Source organism: Oncorhynchus mykiss, unplaced genomic scaffold (assembly GCF_013265735.2).
Source record: "Oncorhynchus mykiss isolate Arlee unplaced genomic scaffold, USDA_OmykA_1.1 un_scaffold_440, whole genome shotgun sequence".
NCBI lineage: Eukaryota > Metazoa > Chordata > Actinopteri > Salmoniformes > Salmonidae > Oncorhynchus > Oncorhynchus mykiss.
In genome coordinates this window covers 35,474-55,000 of record NW_023493887.1, presented here as the reverse complement: position 1 = coordinate 55,000, position 19,527 = coordinate 35,474, and the positions used below count along the sequence as shown (strand labels likewise).

General features: G+C 42.2%; 40 non-coding genes across 40 annotated transcripts; all 40 read left to right on the top strand.

Moving 5' to 3' along the window:
* The first annotated feature begins 122 nt into the window (after positions 1-122).
* On the top strand, positions 123-241 carry LOC118957026. Its single transcript, XR_005046343.1, has one exon. It is a non-coding gene; the product is annotated as a 5S ribosomal RNA (ribosomal RNA).
* Positions 242-501: 260 nt separating this feature from the next.
* Positions 502-620, top strand: LOC118957092. Its single transcript, XR_005046409.1, has one exon. It is a non-coding gene; the product is annotated as a 5S ribosomal RNA (ribosomal RNA).
* A 177-nt stretch (positions 621-797) lies between these two features.
* Positions 798-916, top strand: LOC118957227. Its single transcript, XR_005046541.1, has one exon. It is a non-coding gene; the product is annotated as a 5S ribosomal RNA (ribosomal RNA).
* A 260-nt stretch (positions 917-1,176) lies between these two features.
* LOC118957132 lies at positions 1,177-1,295 on the top strand. Its single transcript, XR_005046449.1, has one exon. It is a non-coding gene; the product is annotated as a 5S ribosomal RNA (ribosomal RNA).
* Positions 1,296-1,472: 177 nt separating this feature from the next.
* Positions 1,473-1,591, top strand: LOC118957185. The gene has a single exon (XR_005046502.1). It is a non-coding gene; the product is annotated as a 5S ribosomal RNA (ribosomal RNA).
* A 6,189-nt stretch (positions 1,592-7,780) lies between these two features.
* LOC118957069 lies at positions 7,781-7,899 on the top strand. The gene has a single exon (XR_005046386.1). It is a non-coding gene; the product is annotated as a 5S ribosomal RNA (ribosomal RNA).
* Positions 7,900-8,159: 260 nt separating this feature from the next.
* On the top strand, positions 8,160-8,278 carry LOC118957091. The gene has a single exon (XR_005046408.1). It is a non-coding gene; the product is annotated as a 5S ribosomal RNA (ribosomal RNA).
* A 177-nt stretch (positions 8,279-8,455) lies between these two features.
* Positions 8,456-8,574, top strand: LOC118957226. Its single transcript, XR_005046540.1, has one exon. It is a non-coding gene; the product is annotated as a 5S ribosomal RNA (ribosomal RNA).
* Positions 8,575-8,834: 260 nt separating this feature from the next.
* Positions 8,835-8,953, top strand: LOC118957131. Its single transcript, XR_005046448.1, has one exon. It is a non-coding gene; the product is annotated as a 5S ribosomal RNA (ribosomal RNA).
* A 177-nt stretch (positions 8,954-9,130) lies between these two features.
* Positions 9,131-9,249, top strand: LOC118957183. The gene has a single exon (XR_005046500.1). It is a non-coding gene; the product is annotated as a 5S ribosomal RNA (ribosomal RNA).
* Positions 9,250-9,509: 260 nt separating this feature from the next.
* Positions 9,510-9,628, top strand: LOC118957130. Its single transcript, XR_005046447.1, has one exon. It is a non-coding gene; the product is annotated as a 5S ribosomal RNA (ribosomal RNA).
* A 177-nt stretch (positions 9,629-9,805) lies between these two features.
* On the top strand, positions 9,806-9,924 carry LOC118957225. Its single transcript, XR_005046539.1, has one exon. It is a non-coding gene; the product is annotated as a 5S ribosomal RNA (ribosomal RNA).
* Positions 9,925-10,184: 260 nt separating this feature from the next.
* Positions 10,185-10,303, top strand: LOC118957048. The gene has a single exon (XR_005046365.1). It is a non-coding gene; the product is annotated as a 5S ribosomal RNA (ribosomal RNA).
* A 179-nt stretch (positions 10,304-10,482) lies between these two features.
* Positions 10,483-10,601, top strand: LOC118957066. The gene has a single exon (XR_005046383.1). It is a non-coding gene; the product is annotated as a 5S ribosomal RNA (ribosomal RNA).
* A 260-nt stretch (positions 10,602-10,861) lies between these two features.
* Positions 10,862-10,980, top strand: LOC118957140. The gene has a single exon (XR_005046457.1). It is a non-coding gene; the product is annotated as a 5S ribosomal RNA (ribosomal RNA).
* Positions 10,981-11,157: 177 nt separating this feature from the next.
* On the top strand, positions 11,158-11,276 carry LOC118957065. The gene has a single exon (XR_005046382.1). It is a non-coding gene; the product is annotated as a 5S ribosomal RNA (ribosomal RNA).
* Positions 11,277-11,536: 260 nt separating this feature from the next.
* LOC118957068 lies at positions 11,537-11,655 on the top strand. Its single transcript, XR_005046385.1, has one exon. It is a non-coding gene; the product is annotated as a 5S ribosomal RNA (ribosomal RNA).
* Positions 11,656-11,915: 260 nt separating this feature from the next.
* Positions 11,916-12,034, top strand: LOC118957090. The gene has a single exon (XR_005046407.1). It is a non-coding gene; the product is annotated as a 5S ribosomal RNA (ribosomal RNA).
* Positions 12,035-12,211: 177 nt separating this feature from the next.
* On the top strand, positions 12,212-12,330 carry LOC118957224. The gene has a single exon (XR_005046538.1). It is a non-coding gene; the product is annotated as a 5S ribosomal RNA (ribosomal RNA).
* A 260-nt stretch (positions 12,331-12,590) lies between these two features.
* On the top strand, positions 12,591-12,709 carry LOC118957129. The gene has a single exon (XR_005046446.1). It is a non-coding gene; the product is annotated as a 5S ribosomal RNA (ribosomal RNA).
* A 177-nt stretch (positions 12,710-12,886) lies between these two features.
* LOC118957182 lies at positions 12,887-13,005 on the top strand. Its single transcript, XR_005046499.1, has one exon. It is a non-coding gene; the product is annotated as a 5S ribosomal RNA (ribosomal RNA).
* A 260-nt stretch (positions 13,006-13,265) lies between these two features.
* Positions 13,266-13,384, top strand: LOC118957127. Its single transcript, XR_005046444.1, has one exon. It is a non-coding gene; the product is annotated as a 5S ribosomal RNA (ribosomal RNA).
* A 177-nt stretch (positions 13,385-13,561) lies between these two features.
* Positions 13,562-13,680, top strand: LOC118957223. The gene has a single exon (XR_005046537.1). It is a non-coding gene; the product is annotated as a 5S ribosomal RNA (ribosomal RNA).
* Positions 13,681-13,940: 260 nt separating this feature from the next.
* On the top strand, positions 13,941-14,059 carry LOC118957126. Its single transcript, XR_005046443.1, has one exon. It is a non-coding gene; the product is annotated as a 5S ribosomal RNA (ribosomal RNA).
* Positions 14,060-14,236: 177 nt separating this feature from the next.
* On the top strand, positions 14,237-14,355 carry LOC118957181. The gene has a single exon (XR_005046498.1). It is a non-coding gene; the product is annotated as a 5S ribosomal RNA (ribosomal RNA).
* A 260-nt stretch (positions 14,356-14,615) lies between these two features.
* On the top strand, positions 14,616-14,734 carry LOC118957047. Its single transcript, XR_005046364.1, has one exon. It is a non-coding gene; the product is annotated as a 5S ribosomal RNA (ribosomal RNA).
* Positions 14,735-14,913: 179 nt separating this feature from the next.
* LOC118957064 lies at positions 14,914-15,032 on the top strand. The gene has a single exon (XR_005046381.1). It is a non-coding gene; the product is annotated as a 5S ribosomal RNA (ribosomal RNA).
* A 177-nt stretch (positions 15,033-15,209) lies between these two features.
* On the top strand, positions 15,210-15,328 carry LOC118957149. The gene has a single exon (XR_005046465.1). It is a non-coding gene; the product is annotated as a 5S ribosomal RNA (ribosomal RNA).
* Positions 15,329-15,588: 260 nt separating this feature from the next.
* LOC118957222 lies at positions 15,589-15,707 on the top strand. Its single transcript, XR_005046536.1, has one exon. It is a non-coding gene; the product is annotated as a 5S ribosomal RNA (ribosomal RNA).
* A 177-nt stretch (positions 15,708-15,884) lies between these two features.
* On the top strand, positions 15,885-16,003 carry LOC118957220. Its single transcript, XR_005046534.1, has one exon. It is a non-coding gene; the product is annotated as a 5S ribosomal RNA (ribosomal RNA).
* A 260-nt stretch (positions 16,004-16,263) lies between these two features.
* On the top strand, positions 16,264-16,382 carry LOC118957148. The gene has a single exon (XR_005046464.1). It is a non-coding gene; the product is annotated as a 5S ribosomal RNA (ribosomal RNA).
* Positions 16,383-16,559: 177 nt separating this feature from the next.
* On the top strand, positions 16,560-16,678 carry LOC118957180. Its single transcript, XR_005046497.1, has one exon. It is a non-coding gene; the product is annotated as a 5S ribosomal RNA (ribosomal RNA).
* A 260-nt stretch (positions 16,679-16,938) lies between these two features.
* Positions 16,939-17,057, top strand: LOC118957125. Its single transcript, XR_005046442.1, has one exon. It is a non-coding gene; the product is annotated as a 5S ribosomal RNA (ribosomal RNA).
* A 177-nt stretch (positions 17,058-17,234) lies between these two features.
* Positions 17,235-17,353, top strand: LOC118957219. The gene has a single exon (XR_005046533.1). It is a non-coding gene; the product is annotated as a 5S ribosomal RNA (ribosomal RNA).
* A 260-nt stretch (positions 17,354-17,613) lies between these two features.
* Positions 17,614-17,732, top strand: LOC118957046. The gene has a single exon (XR_005046363.1). It is a non-coding gene; the product is annotated as a 5S ribosomal RNA (ribosomal RNA).
* A 179-nt stretch (positions 17,733-17,911) lies between these two features.
* Positions 17,912-18,030, top strand: LOC118957063. Its single transcript, XR_005046380.1, has one exon. It is a non-coding gene; the product is annotated as a 5S ribosomal RNA (ribosomal RNA).
* Positions 18,031-18,207: 177 nt separating this feature from the next.
* LOC118957218 lies at positions 18,208-18,326 on the top strand. The gene has a single exon (XR_005046532.1). It is a non-coding gene; the product is annotated as a 5S ribosomal RNA (ribosomal RNA).
* Positions 18,327-18,586: 260 nt separating this feature from the next.
* On the top strand, positions 18,587-18,705 carry LOC118957124. The gene has a single exon (XR_005046441.1). It is a non-coding gene; the product is annotated as a 5S ribosomal RNA (ribosomal RNA).
* Positions 18,706-18,882: 177 nt separating this feature from the next.
* Positions 18,883-19,001, top strand: LOC118957179. Its single transcript, XR_005046496.1, has one exon. It is a non-coding gene; the product is annotated as a 5S ribosomal RNA (ribosomal RNA).
* A 260-nt stretch (positions 19,002-19,261) lies between these two features.
* LOC118957123 lies at positions 19,262-19,380 on the top strand. Its single transcript, XR_005046440.1, has one exon. It is a non-coding gene; the product is annotated as a 5S ribosomal RNA (ribosomal RNA).
* The last annotated feature ends 147 nt before the right edge of the window (positions 19,381-19,527 follow it).

Here is a 19,527-nt window from a genome sequence, read left to right as displayed (position 1 = left end):
AGTATATGCAATTTCTTCCACTTTTTGAGTGACACAAAGATGCTTATCTAAATGGTGGAAATGCAACAGCTGTTAATCAGGCTCACTTTGACTTTACATAGTGCACCAAGAGATAGTTTCTCGCTTACGGCCACACCGGCCTGAGTACGCCTGATCTCGTCTGATCTCGGAAGCTAAGCAGGGTCGGGCCTGGTTAGTACTTGGATGGGAGACCGCCTGGGAATACCAGGTGCTGTAAGCTTTTTGTCACTGCCTTGTGGAATTTCAACTCTTTGTCCGTTTTTTCCCACAAGGCTGAAATATGTGCCCTCGCTTTGAAATAAGTAAGCAAGGTTAGTTTGTATTTCATCCAACAATCTGTGCTACAAATTATGGCTACAGTATATGCAATTTCTTCCACTTTTTGAGTGACACAAAGATGCTTATCTAAATGGTGGAAATGCAACAGCTGTTAATCAGGCTCACTTTGACTTTACATAGTGCACCAAGAGATAGTTTCTCACTTACGGCCACACCGGCCTGAGTACGCCTGATCTCGTCCGATCTCGGAAGCTAAGCAGGGTCGGGCCTGGTTAGTACTTGGATGGGAGACCGCCTGGGAATACCAGGTGCTGTAAGCTTTTTGTCACTGCCTTGTGGAATTTCAACTCTTTGTCCGTTTTTTCCCACAAGGCTGAAATATGTGCCCTCGCTTTGAAATAAGTAAGCAAGGTTAGTTTGTATTTCATCCAACAATCTGTGCTACAAATTATGGCTACAGTATATGCAATTTCATCCATTTTTTGAGATTGCCTTTCGCTTACGGCCACACCGGCCTGAGTACGCCTGATCTCGTCCGATCTCGGAAGCTAAGCAGGGTCGGGCCTGGTTAGTACTTGGATGGGAGACCGCCTGGGAATACCAGGTGCTGTAAGCTTTTTGTCACTGCCCAGTGGAATTTCAACTCTTTGTCCGTTTTTTCCCACAAGGCTTAAATATGTGCCCTCGCTTTGAAATAAGTAAGCAAGGTTAGTTTGTATTTCATCCAACAATCTGTGCTACAAATTATGGCTACAGTATATGCAATTTCTTCCACTTTTTGAGTGACACAAAGATGCTTATCTAAATGGTGGAAATGCAACAGCTGTTAATCAGGCTCACTTTGACTTTACATAGTGCACCAAGAGATAGTTTCTCGTTTACGGCCACACCGGCCTGAGTACGCCTGATCTCGTCCGATCTCGGAAGCTAAGCAGGGTCGGGCCTGGTTAGTACTTGAATGGGAGACCGCCTGGGAATACCAGGTGCTGTAAGCTTTTTGTCACTGCCTTGTGGAATTTCAACTCTTTGTCCGTTTTTTCCCACAAGGCTGAAATATGTGCCCTCGCTTTGAAATAAGTAAGCAAGGTTAGTTTGTATTTCATCCAACAATCTGTGCTACAAATTATGGCTACAGTATATGCAATTTCATCCACTTTTTGAGATTGCCTTTCGCTTGCGGCCACACCGGCCTGAGTACGCCTGATCTCGTCCGATCTTGGAAGCTAAGCAGGGTCGGGCCTGGTTAGTACTTGGATGGGAGACCGCCTGGGAATACCAGGTGCTGTAAGCTTTTTGTCACTGCCTTGTGGAATTTCAACTCTTTGTCCGTTTTTTCCCACAAGGCTGAAATATGTGCCCTCGCTTTGAAATAAGTAAGCAAGGTTAGTTTGTATTTCATCCAACAATCTGTGCTACAAATTATGGCTACAGTATATGCAATTTCATCCACTTTTTGAGATTGCCTTTCGCTTACGGCCACACCGGCCTGAGTACGCCCCTTTTTGGTAGTTTCAGGAAGTGAGTGAGCAGCAGGTGTTTGAATTGTTTGGAGAGAAAAAAAAAAAAAAAAATAGTTTTTGGTTTTGGTTGTTCTTATATTTTAAGTTTAGGAAGTTTGTGTTGGGAGTGTAGTTTATTATAAATATTTGCGTTTTTATCCCCCAACGGCGTGAGCTGTTTGGGGGATTCTACGTAAAATAACCAGACGGATTCAATGGCTTCGACATCAAGAATAACGAAAATAACGAGAATGGACAACGGAGAAAAAAGAGCGTCGAATGAAGAGTTGAGGAGAAGAAAATATGAGAAAGAACTGACGGTGAATGTTGAAGTTATTGGTGAAGAAAAAATAACAACGATGGAATTGCTGAGAGGAATAAAAGAAGTATGCGGAACGATTTTGGGATGTAGAATGAAAGACAGAAATAAGTACGAAATAACCATGTCACATGAGAAGGGAAAAGAAAGACTAATAGATGGGCTAAAAATAAAGAGCTGTCAAGTCATGGCGAAAGAACTGGGGAACGATGAACTTGTGGTGTCCTTTTTGAACTTGCCGGCATATATTACGGACGATGAAATACATGAGAAATTACAAGGATGGAAAGTGAATGCGATAACACCAATCAAGAGGAGGATGTGGCCAGGAACGGACATTGTGGACGGGACGAGATTTTGTAAAGTGAAGTTTACGGACAGTGTGCAATCATTGCCTTACTCAACAAAGTTCAATACAGTTGAGGGATTTGAATATTTCCGAGTGATCCACGATAACCAAGTTAAGGTATGTAGACTATGTATTCAACCGGGACACATACTTAAAGAATGTCCAGAATTTATATGTCATAAATGTGGTGAACAAGGGCATTATGCCAGGGAATGTTCGAACATTGGTGATATGTGTAGCAGGTGTGACAGACCTAAGGACAGATGTAAATGTAAGAAGGTGGATGATGTCTTATTTCTGCAAACAATGGACCTCATTACTGAAGAAGATGAAGAGAGTGTGGCTATGGAGAGAGGGGAAGAGAGTGATATGGAAAGTGTGTCGCAGGTGATTGCAGAGACAGCTATAGATGTGCTTGGAGAGTATGTAATTCCTTCTGGCAGTACTCGAGATGCAGTCTTGGTCTCTGCTGCTGACACGGTGGAGCAGCAGCACAGGATTGGTGAATTAGATACACAGGTAGAGATGGTGCAAGGTGCTTCTCAGGTGCCTGAACCTGCTTTAAGCCTGTGTGAAAATAACACCAAGGAGAGGGCTGGGTCCACTGGAGTTGATGGCACGGTTAAAGAGCATTTTACAAAAGGTTTGAATGTTGCTCCTCTCATAAATCCAAGTCATGAGTCGGAAGAAGAAATAGATAGTGAGGATTTTCAGTTGTTTGCTAGAAATAAGAGATCATTGACGAAAGCTAGGGAGGTGATGGGATCTGGTAAAAAGAAAAAGTCTATTTTGAAATGACGTGTTTTTCTTTGACTATATTTCTGCATACATTAACAATGGTTAAAGTTGCATCACTAAATGGGAACAGTCTGAGAAATATGAACAAATTGGAGCAGGTTTTGGTGTCTGTAAAAGCTGACATGTGGTGTTTTCAAGAGACTAATTGGACAGACTCCAAAATGTTAGAGATTAAGAGCAAATGGTCTGAGCTAATATTTTGTAGTCACGGAAGTGAAAAAACATGTGGAGTTGCTATTCTGGTAAAAAATGATGTGGTTCAAAATGTCAAGCAGGTATATGCAGATAATCGGGGCAGACTTATTGTTATTGAGTTTGAAGTGCAAAATGTCATTTTCCGTCTAATTAATGTTTATGCTTCGAATATTGAATCGGAAAGGAGAGATATGTTTAATAACCTAAGATCACTGTGTTCAGAAAATTGTATACTGGTAGGAGATTTTAACGTGAAGTGCACTAGAATAGATGTCTCGAGATGTGATAGCTACAGACATGATTCGTCTAGAAATGCTTTATGGGAATTAATGAAAAATGAAAATCTTGTAGATATATGGAGGGCTGAAAATTTAAATAGAAGAGTGTTTTCGAGAAGGCAGGTGGTGTTAAATGAACTAAAACAAAGCAGAATTGATTTATGTTTAGTAAAAGAAGATATGATACAGCAGGTTCAGAAGATGTCATATAACTTTACAGCATACAGTGATCATGCAGTAATGTCATTTCAGATAGGTTTTGCTGTGGAGATGAGAGGGGGAGGTGTCTGGTGTTTAAATGCCAGTCTGTTAAAGGAGGAAAGTTATATAAAGGAAATTGTTGAATGTATCGAAGGTGAAATGTCTAATGTACTGTTAAAAGAGAATGTGTGTTTATGGTGGGAAGAAGTGAAAGTTAAAGTAAAAAACAGGAGTATTAGGTACTCCAAAAATCGTAACCGTGTCGATAAGTTGAAAGAAAAAATGCTTAGAAATAGGATGTTGCAGGAACTTGAAAAGGCTGATGCTGATCCAGACTATGATGTAGTGAACTATTTGAAAATCCATGCAGAGCTAGGGTTTTATGAAAAAAAGAAATGTTTAGGTGCTATTGTTAGGAGTAAGGCACAGTACGCCTTGGAGGGAGAGAAATGTACTTCCTTTTTTCTGGGGCTTGAAAAACGAAAGCAATTTAAGAGTTATATTGTGGAATTGGAAAATGAAAAAGGTGTAAAGGTAAATGATTTTGTGGACATCGTAGATTCAGTTGAATCCTTTTACAGAAATCTTTATAAAAAGAATGATGTAGATAAAGTGTGTGTTGAAAAAGTGTTGGAGAAAATCAGTGCCAAAGTATCTCAGACAGATAGAAGGATGTGTGATGAAAATATTTCAATTATAGAAATCAAGGAAGCAATTGAGAACACTCAAGGAAATAAAAGTCCAGGTTTGGATGGTTTAACAAATGAATTCTATAAAGTTTTTGTGGATATTTTGGCACCCATTTTATTGAAGGTTTTTCAGTATATGGAAGAGAATAAGGAAATCCCTGAGTCTATGTCAATTGGTATGTTAACCATCTTATTTAAAAATAGAGGCAGTAGGTTAAAGTTAGAAAATTATAGGCCTATTAGTCTTCTAAATTCAGATTATAAAATACTGACTAAAGTTTTAGCTAATAGGATGAAAAAGGTGATTGGGAGTATTATTACATCAACACAAGCCTACGGAATACCTGGAAGAGATGTTGCAGATATAATTTGTACAATTAGAGATGTTGTTAATCATATGAAAAATGAAGGTGGTATAGTTTTAAGTTTAGATTTTAAGAAAGCTTTTGATAAAGTGGAACATAGTTTTCTGCTACAGACTTTGGAGAGGTTTGGTTTTGGGCCAAAATTTGTATCTTGGATTAAATTGTTGTATAGTGGAGCAAAAAGTTGTGTTAAATGTAACGGAGTGTTAACAGATACATTCCCTATAGAGAGGTCAGTAAGGCAGGGTTGTCCTTTGTCAGCTCTATTGTACAGTGTTTCTACGGAACCTTTAGCTGTTTTGATACTTGGAGACAAAGAGGTGAGGGGTGTTGGAATCCCAGGTGGTGGTGTCAGTGTTATACATCAGTACGCTGATGACACTACTTTTACTGTGAAGGATGTAGGTAGCATTGAAAGCATTATGAAAATCATAGATATCTACTGTAAGGCATCAGGGGCTGAAGTTAATATAGAGAAGACAGAAATTATGTTTTTTGGGGATATTGATGCAAATAAGTGTGAGATTCCATTTAAGGTAGCTAAGGATTTTATGAAGGTGCTGGGAGTAAATATTGGTGTAAAGGAGAAAGAGGCAAGGGATATAACTTGGACGGGGATTCTCAATAAAATCAAGCAAACTTTGAATTTCTGGAAAAATAGAAAATTAAAGTTAAAAGGTAAAGTAATTGTAGTAAATGCTTTGGTATCATCTAAACTTGTGTATATTTTGGGAGTTCTAGACATGCCAGAGTGGGTTATAAATGAATTGAATAATGTGGTGTCTAACTTTATATGGGATGGTAAAGGTGTTAGAATTGCGCAGAAAACATTGATAGCGGACTATGATGATGGAGGTTTAAAACTTGTAGATTTTGACATTAAAAGAAAAGCTATTAGGATAAAAACAGTAAAGAAATATTTATATGACAGTTTAGATTATGGCTGGAAACATTTTTTCAAAGTCTATTTAGATGAGAGTGGTGGATGTGAAGATAATGGTTTGTTGATGGATCTTAAAAGGAAAATGTGTGAAAAGGTACCAGATTTTTATAAAGAAGTGCTAAATGCATGGGCAGAGTTGTTGCCTAATGTGTATTATGAGTGTGGGCATATTGACCTAATTATGAATCACCCTGTTTTTCTGAATGAGAAAATTAAGTACAAAGAAAAGGTGTTATATAGTGAAGTATTCATGAGTGCAGGTCTTAGACAGATAAAAGACTACACATATGAGGTAATTCCAGGTTTTTTTCCTGAAGAAGCTATTTTTGACACTATCCATGAATGGGATGTAGAGGTGGGTAGGGGAACAGTGAAGAATATGTACGAGAAGATAAAAGAAAGTATACCAAGCACATGGGTGGATTTAATAAATAGTGAAGTTGTTAGAGAAGGTTTATTTGTCTTTCCTAATTTATTTATTGGTAACAGTAAGGAGAAGGCTCAGTTATCTAGTATCCCGGTGAAAAAATTCTATAAAATAATGGTAGAGAAAAATGTGAAAAGGCCAGCTGCGGAGAAAGTTTGGAAAGGAATTTTTCCAACTTTGGACGTAAAAAAGATATGGAAAACTTTAAATGTAAAATATAATAGTATGGAATGTGAAAGTAACGATTTTAAAATAAGGCATAATCGTATATATACAAAGGTGGTGTTACATCAAATCAATAGGGAAATAAAAAGAGAATGTGATCTATGTGGTGAGTTACCAGAAAATTTAATACATTTGTTTGTGGAATGTGAGGAGTTAAAATATTTATTTTGTAAGGTAAAGGGAATGATACATAGAAACTGGAAGGGTGATATTTTGAAAAAATATGTGTGGAATGAATTGGTGTTATTTGGCATGGATGGTAAATGTGAGGGTGTTAATGTTGTTTTGTTAAATGTTGTTTTGAGTTTTGTGAGGTATGCTATTTTTTGTAGGAGGAATTTTGCTTTTTTTGAGGGGAAGAGGGTAAGGGTGTGGGATATTTTTGTAGTATTGTTTAAGAAGCATATAGATATGTTTCATTGTTATGGAAGGGAATGTTTTGATGAAGCTTTTGTGGAGGGGAGTGGGTTGATTTCAAGGGTGGATGGTGGAAGAATTGCTTATCATTTTTGAAATATATTGGTATGTTAATTTCCTTTTGGTTTGTATAGTTGTTCGGTGAGTTGATTTCAACATGCCTGTTTTGTGTGATTAGAATTGAATGTTATGTTTTTATAAGTTTTTGTTGTATTTTATTTATTAAAAAAAAAAAAAAAAAAAAAGTACGCCTGATCTCGTCCGATCTCGGAAGCTAAGCAGGGTCGGGCCTGGTTAGTACTTGGATGGGAGACCGCCTGGGAATACCAGGTGCTGTAAGCTTTTTGTCACTGCCTTGTGGAATTTCAACTCTTTAAAAAAAAAGAAAAAAAAAAAAAAAAAAAAAAAAAAAAAAAAAGTACGCCTGATCTCGTCTGATCTCGGAAGCTAAGCAGGGTCGGGCCTGGTTAGTACTTTGATGGGAGACCGCCTGGGAATACCAGGTGCTGTAAGCTTTTTGTCACTGCCTTGTGGAATTTCAACTCTTTGTCCGTTTTTTCCCACAAGGCTGAAATATGTGCCCTCGCTTTGAAATAAGTAAGCAAGGTTAGTTTGTATTTCATCCAACAATCTGTGCTACAAATTATGGCTACAGTATATGCAATTTCTTCCACTTTTTGAGTGACACAAAGATGCTTATCTAAATGGTGGAAATGCAACAGCTGTTAATCAGGCTCACTTTGACTTTACATAGTGCACCAAGAGATAGTTTCTCGCTTACGGCCACACCGGCCTGAGTACGCCTGATCTCGTCTGATCTCGGAAGCTAAGCAGGGTCGGGCCTGGTTAGTACTTGGATGGGAGACCGTCTGGGAATACCAGGTGCTGTAAGCTTTTTGTCACTGCCTTGTGGAATTTCAACTCTTTGTCCGTTTTTTCCCACAAGGCTGAAATATGTGCCCTCGCTTTGAAATAAGTAAGCAAGGTTAGTTTGTATTTCATCCAACAATCTGTGCTACAAATTATGGCTACAGTATATGCAATTTCTTCCACTTTTTGAGTGACACAAAGATGCTTATCTAAATGGTGGAAATGCAACAGCTGTTAATCAGGCTCACTTTGACTTTACATAGTGCACCAAGAGATAGTTTCTCACTTACGGCCACACCGGCCTGAGTACGCCTGATCTCGTCCGATCTCGGAAGCTAAGCAGGGTCGGGCCTGGTTAGTACTTGGATGGGAGACCGCCTGGGAATACCAGGTGCTGTAAGCTTTTTGTCACTGCCTTGTGGAATTTCAACTCTTTGTCCGTTTTTTCCCACAAGGCTGAAATATGTGCCCTCGCTTTGAAATAAGTAAGCAAGGTTAGTTTGTATTTCATCCAACAATCTGTGCTACAAATTATGGCTACAGTATATGCAATTTCATCCATTTTTTGAGATTGCCTTTCGCTTACGGCCACACCGGCCTGAGTACGCCTGATCTCGTCCGATCTCGGAAGCTAAGCAGGGTCGGGCCTGGTTAGTACTTGGATGGGAGACCGCCTGGGAATACCAGGTGCTGTAAGCTTTTTGTCACTGCCCAGTGGAATTTCAACTCTTTGTCCGTTTTTTCCCACAAGGCTTAAATATGTGCCCTCGCTTTGAAATAAGTAAGCAAGGTTAGTTTGTATTTCATCCAACAATCTGTGCTACAAATTATGGCTACAGTATATGCAATTTCTTCCACTTTTTGAGTGACACAAAGATGCTTATCTAAATGGTGGAAATGCAACAGCTGTTAATCAGGCTCACTTTGACTTTACATAGTGCACCAAGAGATAGTTTCTCGTTTACGGCCACACCGGCCTGAGTACGCCTGATCTCGTCCGATCTCGGAAGCTAAGCAGGGTCGGGCCTGGTTAGTACTTGAATGGGAGACCGCCTGGGAATACCAGGTGCTGTAAGCTTTTTGTCACTGCCTTGTGGAATTTCAACTCTTTGTCCGTTTTTTCCCACAAGGCTGAAATATGTGCCCTCGCTTTGAAATAAGTAAGCAAGGTTAGTTTGTATTTCATCCAACAATCTGTGCTACAAATTATGGCTACAGTATATGCAATTTCATCCACTTTTTGAGATTGCCTTTCGCTTGCGGCCACACCGGCCTGAGTACGCCTGATCTCGTCCGATCTTGGAAGCTAAGCAGGGTCGGGCCTGGTTAGTACTTGGATGGGAGACCGCCTGGGAATACCAGGTGCTGTAAGCTTTTTGTCACTGCCTTGTGGAATTTCAACTCTTTGTCCGTTTTTTCCCACAAGGCTGAAATATGTGCCCTCGCTTTGAAATAAGTAAGCAAGGTTAGTTTGTATTTCATCCAACAATCTGTGCTACAAATTATGGCTACAGTATATGCAATTTCTTCCACTTTTTGAGTGACACAAAGATGCTTATCTAAATGGTGGAAATGCAACAGCTGTTAATCAGGCTCACTTTGACTTTACATAGTGCACCAAGAGATAGTTTCTCGTTTACGGCCACACCGGCCTGAGTACGCCTGATCTCGTCCGATCTCGGAAGCTAAGCAGGGTCGGGCCTGGTTAGTACTTGAATGGGAGACCGCCTGGGAATACCAGGTGCTGTAAGCTTTTTGTCACTGCCTTGTGGAATTTCAACTCTTTGTCCGTTTTTTCCCACAAGGCTGAAATATGTGCCCTCGCTTTGAAATAAGTAAGCAAGGTTAGTTTGTATTTCATCCAACAATCTGTGCTACAAATTATGGCTACAGTATATGCAATTTCATCCATTTTTTGAGATTGCCTTTCGCTTACGGCCACACCGGCCTGAGTACGCCTGATCTCGTCCGATCTCGGAAGCTAAGCAGGGTCGGGCCTGGTTAGTACTTGGATGGGAGACCGCCTGGGAATACCAGGTGCTGTAAGCTTTTTGTCACTGCCTTGTGGAATTTCAACTCTTTGTCCGTTTTTTCCCACAAGGCTGAAATATGTGCCCTCGCTTTGAAATAAGTAAGCAAGGTTAGTTTGTATTTCATCCAACAATCTGTGCTACAAATTATGGCTACAGTATATGCAATTTCTTCCACTTTTTGAGTGACACAAAGATGCTTATCTAAATGGTGGAAATGCAACAGCTGTTAATCAGGCTCACTTTGACTTTACATAGTGCACCAAGAGATAGTTTCTCGCTTACGGCCACACCGGCCTGAGTACGCCTGATCTCGTCCGATCTCGGAAGCTAAGCAGGGTCGGGCCTGGTTAGTACTTGAATGGGAGACCGCCTGGGAATACCAGGTGCTGTAAGCTTTTTGTCACTGCCTTGTGGAATTTCAACTCTTTGTCCGTTTTTTCCCACAAGGCTGAAATATGTGCCCTCGCTTTGAAATAAGTAAGCAAGGTTAGTTTGTATTTCATCCAACAATCTGTGCTACAAATTATGGCTACAGTATATGCAATTTCATCCACTTTTTGAGATTTTGCTTTTCGCTTGCGGCCACACCGGCCTGAGTACGCCTGATCTCGTCCGATCTCGGAAGCTAAGCAGGGTCGGGCCTGGTTAGTACTTGGATGGGAGACCGCCTGGGAATACCAGGTGCTGTAAGCTTTTTGTCACTGCCTTGTGGAATTTCAACTCTTTGTCCGTTTTTTCCCACAAGGCTGAAATATGTGCCCTCGCTTTGAAATAAGTAAGCAAGGTTAGTTTGTATTTCATCCAACAATCTGTGCTACAAATTATGGCTACAGTATATGCAATTTCTTCCACTTTTTGAGTGACACAAAGATGCTTATCTAAATGGTGGAAATGCAACAGCTGTTAATCAGGCTCACTTTGACTTTACATAGTGCACCAAGAGATAGTTTCTCGTTTACGGCCACACCGGCCTGAGTACGCCTGATCTCGTCCGATCTCGGAAGCTAAGCAGGGTCGGGCCTGGTTAGTACTTGGATGGGAGACCGCCTGGGAATACCAGGTACTGTAAGCTTTTTGTCACTGCCTTGTGGAATTTCAACTCTTTGTCCGTTTTTTCCCACAAGGCTGAAATATGTGCCCTCGCTTTGAAATAAGTAAGCAAGGTTAGTTTGTATTTCATCCAACAATCTGTGCTACAAATTATGGCTACAGTATATGCAATTTCATCCACTTTTTGAGATTGCCTTTCGCTTGCGGCCACACCGGCCTGAGTACGCCTGATCTCGTCCGATCTCGGAAGCTAAGCAGGGTCGGGCCTGGTTAGTACTTGGATGGGAGACCGCCTGGGAATACCAGGTGCTGTAAGCTTTTTGTCACTGCCTTGTGGAATTTCAACTCTTTGTCCGTTTTTTCCCACAAGGCTGAAATATGTGCCCTCGCTTTGAAATAAGTAAGCAAGGTTAGTTTGTATTTCATCCAACAATCTGTGCTACAAATTATGGCTACAGTATATGCAATTTCTTCCACTTTTTGAGTGACACAAAGATGCTTATCTAAATGGTGGAAATGCAACAGCTGTTAATCAGGCTCACTTTGACTTTACATAGTGCACCAAGAGATAGTTTCTCGCTTACGGCCACACCGGCCTGAGTACGCCTGATCTCGTCTGATCTCGGAAGCTAAGCAGGGTCGGGCCTGGTTAGTACTTGGATGGGAGACCGTCTGGGAATACCAGGTGCTGTAAGCTTTTTGTCACTGCCTTGTGGAATTTCAACTCTTTGTCCGTTTTTTCCCACAAGGCTGAAATATGTGCCCTCGCTTTGAAATAAGTAAGCAAGGTTAGTTTGTATTTCATCCAACAATCTGTGCTACAAATTATGGCTACAGTATATGCAATTTCTTCCACTTTTTGAGTGACACAAAGATGCTTATCTAAATGGTGGAAATGCAACAGCTGTTAATCAGGCTCACTTTGACTTTACATAGTGCACCAAGAGATAGTTTCTCACTTACGGCCACACCGGCCTGAGTACGCCTGATCTCGTCCGATCTCGGAAGCTAAGCAGGGTCGGGCCTGGTTAGTACTTGGATGGGAGACCGCCTGGGAATACCAGGTGCTGTAAGCTTTTTGTCACTGCCTTGTGGAATTTCAACTCTTTGTCCGTTTTTTCCCACAAGGCTGAAATATGTGCCCTCGCTTTGAAATAAGTAAGCAAGGTTAGTTTGTATTTCATCCAACAATCTGTGCTACAAATTATGGCTACAGTATATGCAATTTCATCCATTTTTTGAGATTGCCTTTCGCTTACGGCCACACCGGCCTGAGTACGCCTGATCTCGTCCGATCTCGGAAGCTAAGCAGGGTCGGGCCTGGTTAGTACTTGGATGGGAGACCGCCTGGGAATACCAGGTGCTGTAAGCTTTTTGTCACTGCCCAGTGGAATTTCAACTCTTTGTCCGTTTTTTCCCACAAGGCTTAAATATGTGCCCTCGCTTTGAAATAAGTAAGCAAGGTTAGTTTGTATTTCATCCAACAATCTGTGCTACAAATTATGGCTACAGTATATGCAATTTCTTCCACTTTTTGAGTGACACAAAGATGCTTATCTAAATGGTGGAAATGCAACAGCTGTTAATCAGGCTCACTTTGACTTTACATAGTGCACCAAGAGATAGTTTCTCGTTTACGGCCACACCGGCCTGAGTACGCCTGATCTCGTCCGATCTCGGAAGCTAAGCAGGGTCGGGCCTGGTTAGTACTTGAATGGGAGACCGCCTGGGAATACCAGGTGCTGTAAGCTTTTTGTCACTGCCTTGTGGAATTTCAACTCTTTGTCCGTTTTTTCCCACAAGGCTGAAATATGTGCCCTCGCTTTGAAATAAGTAAGCAAGGTTAGTTTGTATTTCATCCAACAATCTGTGCTACAAATTATGGCTACAGTATATGCAATTTCATCCACTTTTTGAGATTGCCTTTCGCTTGCGGCCACACCGGCCTGAGTACGCCTGATCTCGTCCGATCTTGGAAGCTAAGCAGGGTCGGGCCTGGTTAGTACTTGGATGGGAGACCGCCTGGGAATACCAGGTGCTGTAAGCTTTTTGTCACTGCCTTGTGGAATTTCAACTCTTTGTCCGTTTTTTCCCACAAGGCTGAAATATGTGCCCTCGCTTTGAAATAAGTAAGCAAGGTTAGTTTGTATTTCATCCAACAATCTGTGCTACAAATTATGGCTACAGTATATGCAATTTCTTCCACTTTTTGAGTGACACAAAGATGCTTATCTAAATGGTGGAAATGCAACAGCTGTTAATCAGGCTCACTTTGACTTTACATAGTGCACCAAGAGATAGTTTCTCGTTTACGGCCACACCGGCCTGAGTACGCCTGATCTCGTCCGATCTCGGAAGCTAAGCAGGGTCGGGCCTGGTTAGTACTTGAATGGGAGACCGCCTGGGAATACCAGGTGCTGTAAGCTTTTTGTCACTGCCTTGTGGAATTTCAACTCTTTGTCCGTTTTTTCCCACAAGGCTGAAATATGTGCCCTCGCTTTGAAATAAGTAAGCAAGGTTAGTTTGTATTTCATCCAACAATCTGTGCTACAAATTATGGCTACAGTATATGCAATTTCATCCATTTTTTGAGATTGCCTTTCGCTTACGGCCACACCGGCCTGAGTACGCCTGATCTCGTCCGATCTCGGAAGCTAAGCAGGGTCGGGCCTGGTTAGTACTTGGATGGGAGACCGCCTGGGAATACCAGGTGCTGTAAGCTTTTTGTCACTGCCCAGTGGAATTTCAACTCTTTGTCCGTTTTTTCCCACAAGGCTTAAATATGTGCCCTCGCTTTGAAATAAGTAAGCAAGGTTAGTTTGTATTTCATCCAACAATCTGTGCTACAAATTATGGCTACAGTATATGCAATTTCTTCCACTTTTTGAGTGACACAAAGATGCTTATCTAAATGGTGGAAATGCAACAGCTGTTAATCAGGCTCACTTTGACTTTACATAGTGCACCAAGAGATAGTTTCTCGTTTACGGCCACACCGGCCTGAGTACGCCTGATCTCGTCCGATCTCGGAAGCTAAGCAGGGTCGGGCCTGGTTAGTACTTGAATGGGAGACCGCCTGGGAATACCAGGTGCTGTAAGCTTTTTGTCACTGCCTTGTGGAATTTCAACTCTTTGTCCGTTTTTTCCCACAAGGCTGAAATATGTGCCCTCGCTTTGAAATAAGTAAGCAAGGTTAGTTTGTATTTCATCCAACAATCTGTGCTACAAATTATGGCTACAGTATATGCAATTTCATCCACTTTTTGAGATTGCCTTTCGCTTGCGGCCACACCGGCCTGAGTACGCCTGATCTCGTCCGATCTTGGAAGCTAAGCAGGGTCGGGCCTGGTTAGTACTTGGATGGGAGACCGCCTGGGAATACCAGGTGCTGTAAGCTTTTTGTCACTGCCTTGTGGAATTTCAACTCTTTGTCCGTTTTTTCCCACAAGGCTGAAATATGTGCCCTCGCTTTGAAATAAGTAAGCAAGGTTAGTTTGTATTTCATCCAACAATCTGTGCTACAAATTATGGCTACAGTATATGCAATTTCTTCCACTTTTTGAGTGACACAAAGATGCTTATCTAAATGGTGGAAATGCAACAGCTGTTAATCAGGCTCACTTTGACTTTACATAGTGCACCAAGAGATAGTTTCTCGCTTACGGCCACACCGGCCTGAGTACGCCTGATCTCGTCCGATCTCGGAAGCTAAGCAGGGTCGGGCCTGGTTAGTACTTGAATGGGAGACCGCCTGGGAATACCAGGTGCTGTAAGCTTTTTGTCACTGCCTTGTGGAATTTCAACTCTTTGTCCGTTTTTTCCCACAAGGCTGAAATATGTGCCCTCGCTTTGAAATAAGTAAGCAAGGTTAGTTTGTATTTCATCCAACAATCTGTGCTACAAATTATGGCTACAGTATATGCAATTTCATCCACTTTTTGAGATTTTGCTTTTCGCTTGCGGCCACACCGGCCTGAGTACGCCTGATCTCGTCCGATCTCGGAAGCTAAGCAGGGTCGGGCCTGGTTAGTACTTGGATGGGAGACCGCCTGGGAATACCAGGTGCTGTAAGCTTTTTGTCACTGCCTTGTGGAATTTCAACTCTTTGTCCGTTTTTTCCCACAAGGCTGAAATATGTGCCCTCGCTTTGAAATAAGTAAGCAAGGTTAGTTTGTATTTCATCCAACAATCTGTGCTACAAATTATGGCTACAGTATATGCAATTTCATCCACTTTTTGAGATTGCCTTTCGCTTACGGCCACACCGGCCTGAGTACGCCTGATCTAGTCCGATCTCGGAAGCTAAGCAGGGTCGGGCCTGGTTAGTACTTGGATGGGAGACCGCCTGGGAATACCAGGTGCTGTAAGCTTTTTGTCACTGCCTTGTGGAATTTCAACTCTTTGTCCGTTTTTTCCCACAAGGCTGAAATATGTGCCCTCGCTTTGAAATAAGTAAGCAAGGTTAGTTTGTATTTCATCCAACAATCTGTGCTACAAATTATGGCTACAGTATATGCAATTTCTTCCACTTTTTGAGTGACACAAAGATGCTTATCTAAATGGTGGAAATGCAACAGCTGTTAATCAGGCTCACTTTGACTTTACATAGTGCACCAAGAGATAGTTTCTCGCTTACGGCCACACCGGCCTGAGTACGCCTGATCTCGTCCGATCTCGGAAGCTAAGCAGGGTCGGGCCTGGTTAGTACTTGGATGGGAGACCGCCTGGGAATACCAGGTGCTGTAAGCTTTTTGTCACTGCCTTGTGGAATTTCAACTCTTTGTCCGTTTTTTCCCACAAGGCTGAAATATGTGCCCTCGCTTTGAAATAAGTAAGCAAGGTTAGTTTGTATTTCATCCAACAATCTGTGCTACAAATTATGGCTACAGTATATGCAATTTCATCCATTTTTTGAGATTGCCTTTCGCTTACGGCCACACCGGCCTGAGTACGCCTGATCTCGTCCGATCTCGGAAGCTAAGCAGGGTCGGGCCTGGTTAGTACTTGGATGGGAGACCGCCTGGGAATACCAGGTGCTGTAAGCTTTTTGTCACTGCCCAGTGGAATTTCAACTCTTTGTCCGTTTTTTCCCACAAGGCTTAAATATGTGCCCTCGCTTTGAAATAAGTAAGCAAGGTTAGTTTGTATTTCATCCAACAATCTGTGCTACAAATTATGGCTACAGTATATGCAATTTCTTCCACTTTTTGAGTGACACAAAGATGCTTATCTAAATGGTGGAAATGCAACAGCTGTTAATCAGGCTCACTTTGACTTTACATAGTGCACCAAGAGATAGTTTCTCGTTTACGGCCACACCGGCCTGAGTACGCCTGATCTCGTCCGATCTCGGAAGCTAAGCAGGGTCGGGCCTGGTTAGTACTTGAATGGGAGACCGCCTGGGAATACCAGGTGCTGTAAGCGTTTTGTCACTGCCTTGTGGAATTTCAACTCTTTGTCCGTTTTTTCCCACAAGGCTGAAATATGTGCCCTCGCTTTGAAATAAGTAAGCAAGGTTAGTTTGTATTTCATCCAACAATCTGTGCTACAAATTATGGCTACAGTATATGCAATTTCATCCACTTTTTGAGATTGCCTTTCGCTTGCGGCCACACCGGCCTGAGTACGCCTGATCTCGTCCGATCTTGGAAGCTAAGCAGGGTCGGGCCTGGTTAGTACTTGGATGGGAGACCGCCTGGGAATACCAGGTGCTGTAAGCTTTTTGTCACTGCCTTGTGGAATTTCAACTCTTTGTCCGTTTTTTCCCACAAGGCTGAAATATGTGCCCTCGCTTTGAAATAAGTAAGCAAGGTTAGTTTGTATTTCATCCAACAATCTGTGCTACAAATTATGGCTACAGTATATGCAATTTCTTCCACTTTTTGAGTGACACAAAGATGCTTATCTAAATGGTGGAAATGCAACAGCTGTTAATCAGGCTCACTTTGACTTTACATAGTGCACCAAGAGATAGTTTCTCGTTTACGGCCACACCGGCCTGAGTACGCCTGATCTCGTCCGATCTCGGAAGCTAAGCAGGGTCGGGCCTGGTTAGTACTTGAATGGGAGACCGCCTGGGAATACCAGGTGCTGTAAGCTTTTTGTCACTGCCTTGTGGAATTTCAACTCTTTGTCCGTTTTTTCCCACAAGGCTGAAATATGTGCCCTCGCTTTGAAATAAGTAAGCAAGGTTAGTTTGTATTTCATCCAACAATCTGTGCTACAAATTATGGCTACAGTATATGCAATTTCATCCATTTTTTGAGATTGCCTTTCGCTTACGGCCACACCGGCCTGAGTACGCCTGATCTCGTCCGATCTCGGAAGCTAAGCAGGGTCGGGCCTGGTTAGTACTTGGATGGGAGACCGCCTGGGAATACCAGGTGCTGTAAGCTTTTTGTCACTGCCCAGTGGAATTTCAACTCTTTGTCCGTTTTTTCCCACAAGGCTTAAATATGTGCCCTCGCTTTGAAATAAGTAAGCAAGGTTAGTTTGTATTTCATCCAACAATCTGTGCTACAAATTATGGCTACAGTATATGCAATTTCTTCCACTTTTTGAGTGACACAAAGATGCTTATCTAAATGGTGGAAATGCAACAGCTGTTAATCAGGCTCACTTTGACTTTACATAGTGCACCAAGAGATAGTTTCTCGCTTACGGCCACACCGGCCTGAGTACGCCTGATCTCGTCCGATCTCGGAAGCTAAGCAGGGTCGGGCCTGGTTAGTACTTGAATGGGAGACCGCCTGGGAATACCAGGTGCTGTAAGCTTTTTGTCACTGCCTTGTGGAATTTCAACTCTTTGTCCGTTTTTTCCCACAAGGCTGAAATATGTGCCCTCGCTTTGAAATAAGTAAGCAAGGTTAGTTTGTATTTCATCCAACAATCTGTGCTACAAATTATGGCTACAGTATATGCAATTTCATCCACTTTTTGAGATTTTGCTTTTCGCTTGCGGCCACACCGGCCTGAGTACGCCTGATCTCGTCCGATCTCGGAAGCTAAGCAGGGTCGGGCCTGGTTAGTACTTGGATGGGAGACCGCCTGGGAATACCAGGTGCTGTAAGCTTTTTGTCACTGCCTTGTGGAATTTCAACTCTTTGTCCGTTTTTTCCCACAAGGCTGAAATATGTGCCCTCGCTTTGAAATAAGTAAGCAAGGTTAGTTTGTATTTCATCCAACAATCTGTGCTACAAATTATGGCTACAGTATATGCAATTTCATCCATTTTTTGAGATTGCCTTTCGCTTACGGCCACACCGGCCTGAGTACGCCTGATCTCGTCCGATCTCGGAAGCTAAGCAGGGTCGGGCCTGGTTAGTACTTGGATGGGAGACCGCCTGGGAATACCAGGTGCTGTAAGCTTTTTGTCACTGCCCAGTGGAATTTCAACTCTTTGTCCGTTTTTTCCCACAAGGCTTAAATATGTGCCCTCGCTTTGAAATAAGTAAGCAAGGTTAGTTTGTATTTCATCCAACAATCTGTGCTACAAATTATGGCTACAGTATATGCAATTTCTTCCACTTTTTGAGTGACACAAAGATGCTTATCTAAATGGTGGAAATGCAACAGCTGTTAATCAGGCTCACTTTGACTTTACATAGTGCACCAAGAGATAGTTTCTCGTTTACGGCCACACCGGCCTGAGTACGCCTGATCTCGTCCGATCTCGGAAGCTAAGCAGGGTCGGGCCTGGTTAGTACTTGAATGGGAGACCGCCTGGGAATACCAGGTGCTGTAAGCTTTTTGTCACTGCCTTGTGGAATTTCAACTCTTTGTCCGTTTTTTCCCACAAGGCTGAAATATGTGCCCTCGCTTTGAAATAAGTAAGCAAGGTTAGTTTGTATTTCATCCAACAATCTGTGCTACAAATTATGGCTACAGTATATGCAATTTCATCCACTTTTTGAGATTGCCTTTCGCTTGCGGCCACACCGGCCTGAGTACGCCTGATCTCGTCCGATCTTGGAAGCTAAGCAGGGTCGGGCCTGGTTAGTACTTGGATGGGAGACCGCCTGGGAATACCAGGTGCTGTAAGCTTTTTGTCACTGCCTTGTGGAATTTCAACTCTTTGTCCGTTTTTTCCCACAAGGCTGAAATATGTGCCCTCGCTTTGAAATAAGTAAGCAAGGTTAGTTTGTATTTCATCCAACAATCTGTGCTACAAATTATGGCTACAGTATATGCAATTTCTTCCACTTTTTGAGTGACACAAAGATGCTTATCTAAATGGTGGAAATGCAACAGCTGTTAATCAGGCTCACTTTGACTTTACATAGTGCACCAAGAGATAGTTTCTCGTTTACGGCCACACCGGCCTGAGTACGCCTGATCTCGTCCGATCTCGGAAGCTAAGCAGGGTCGGGCCTGGTTAGTACTTGAATGGGAGACCGCCTGGGAATACCAGGTGCTGTAAGCTTTTTGTCACTGCCTTGTGGAATTTCAACTCTTTGTCCGTTTTTTCCCACAAGGCTGAAATATGTGCCCTCGCTTTGAAATAAGTAAGCAAGGTTAGTTTGTATTTCATCCAACAATCTGTGCTACAAATTATGGCTACAGTATATGC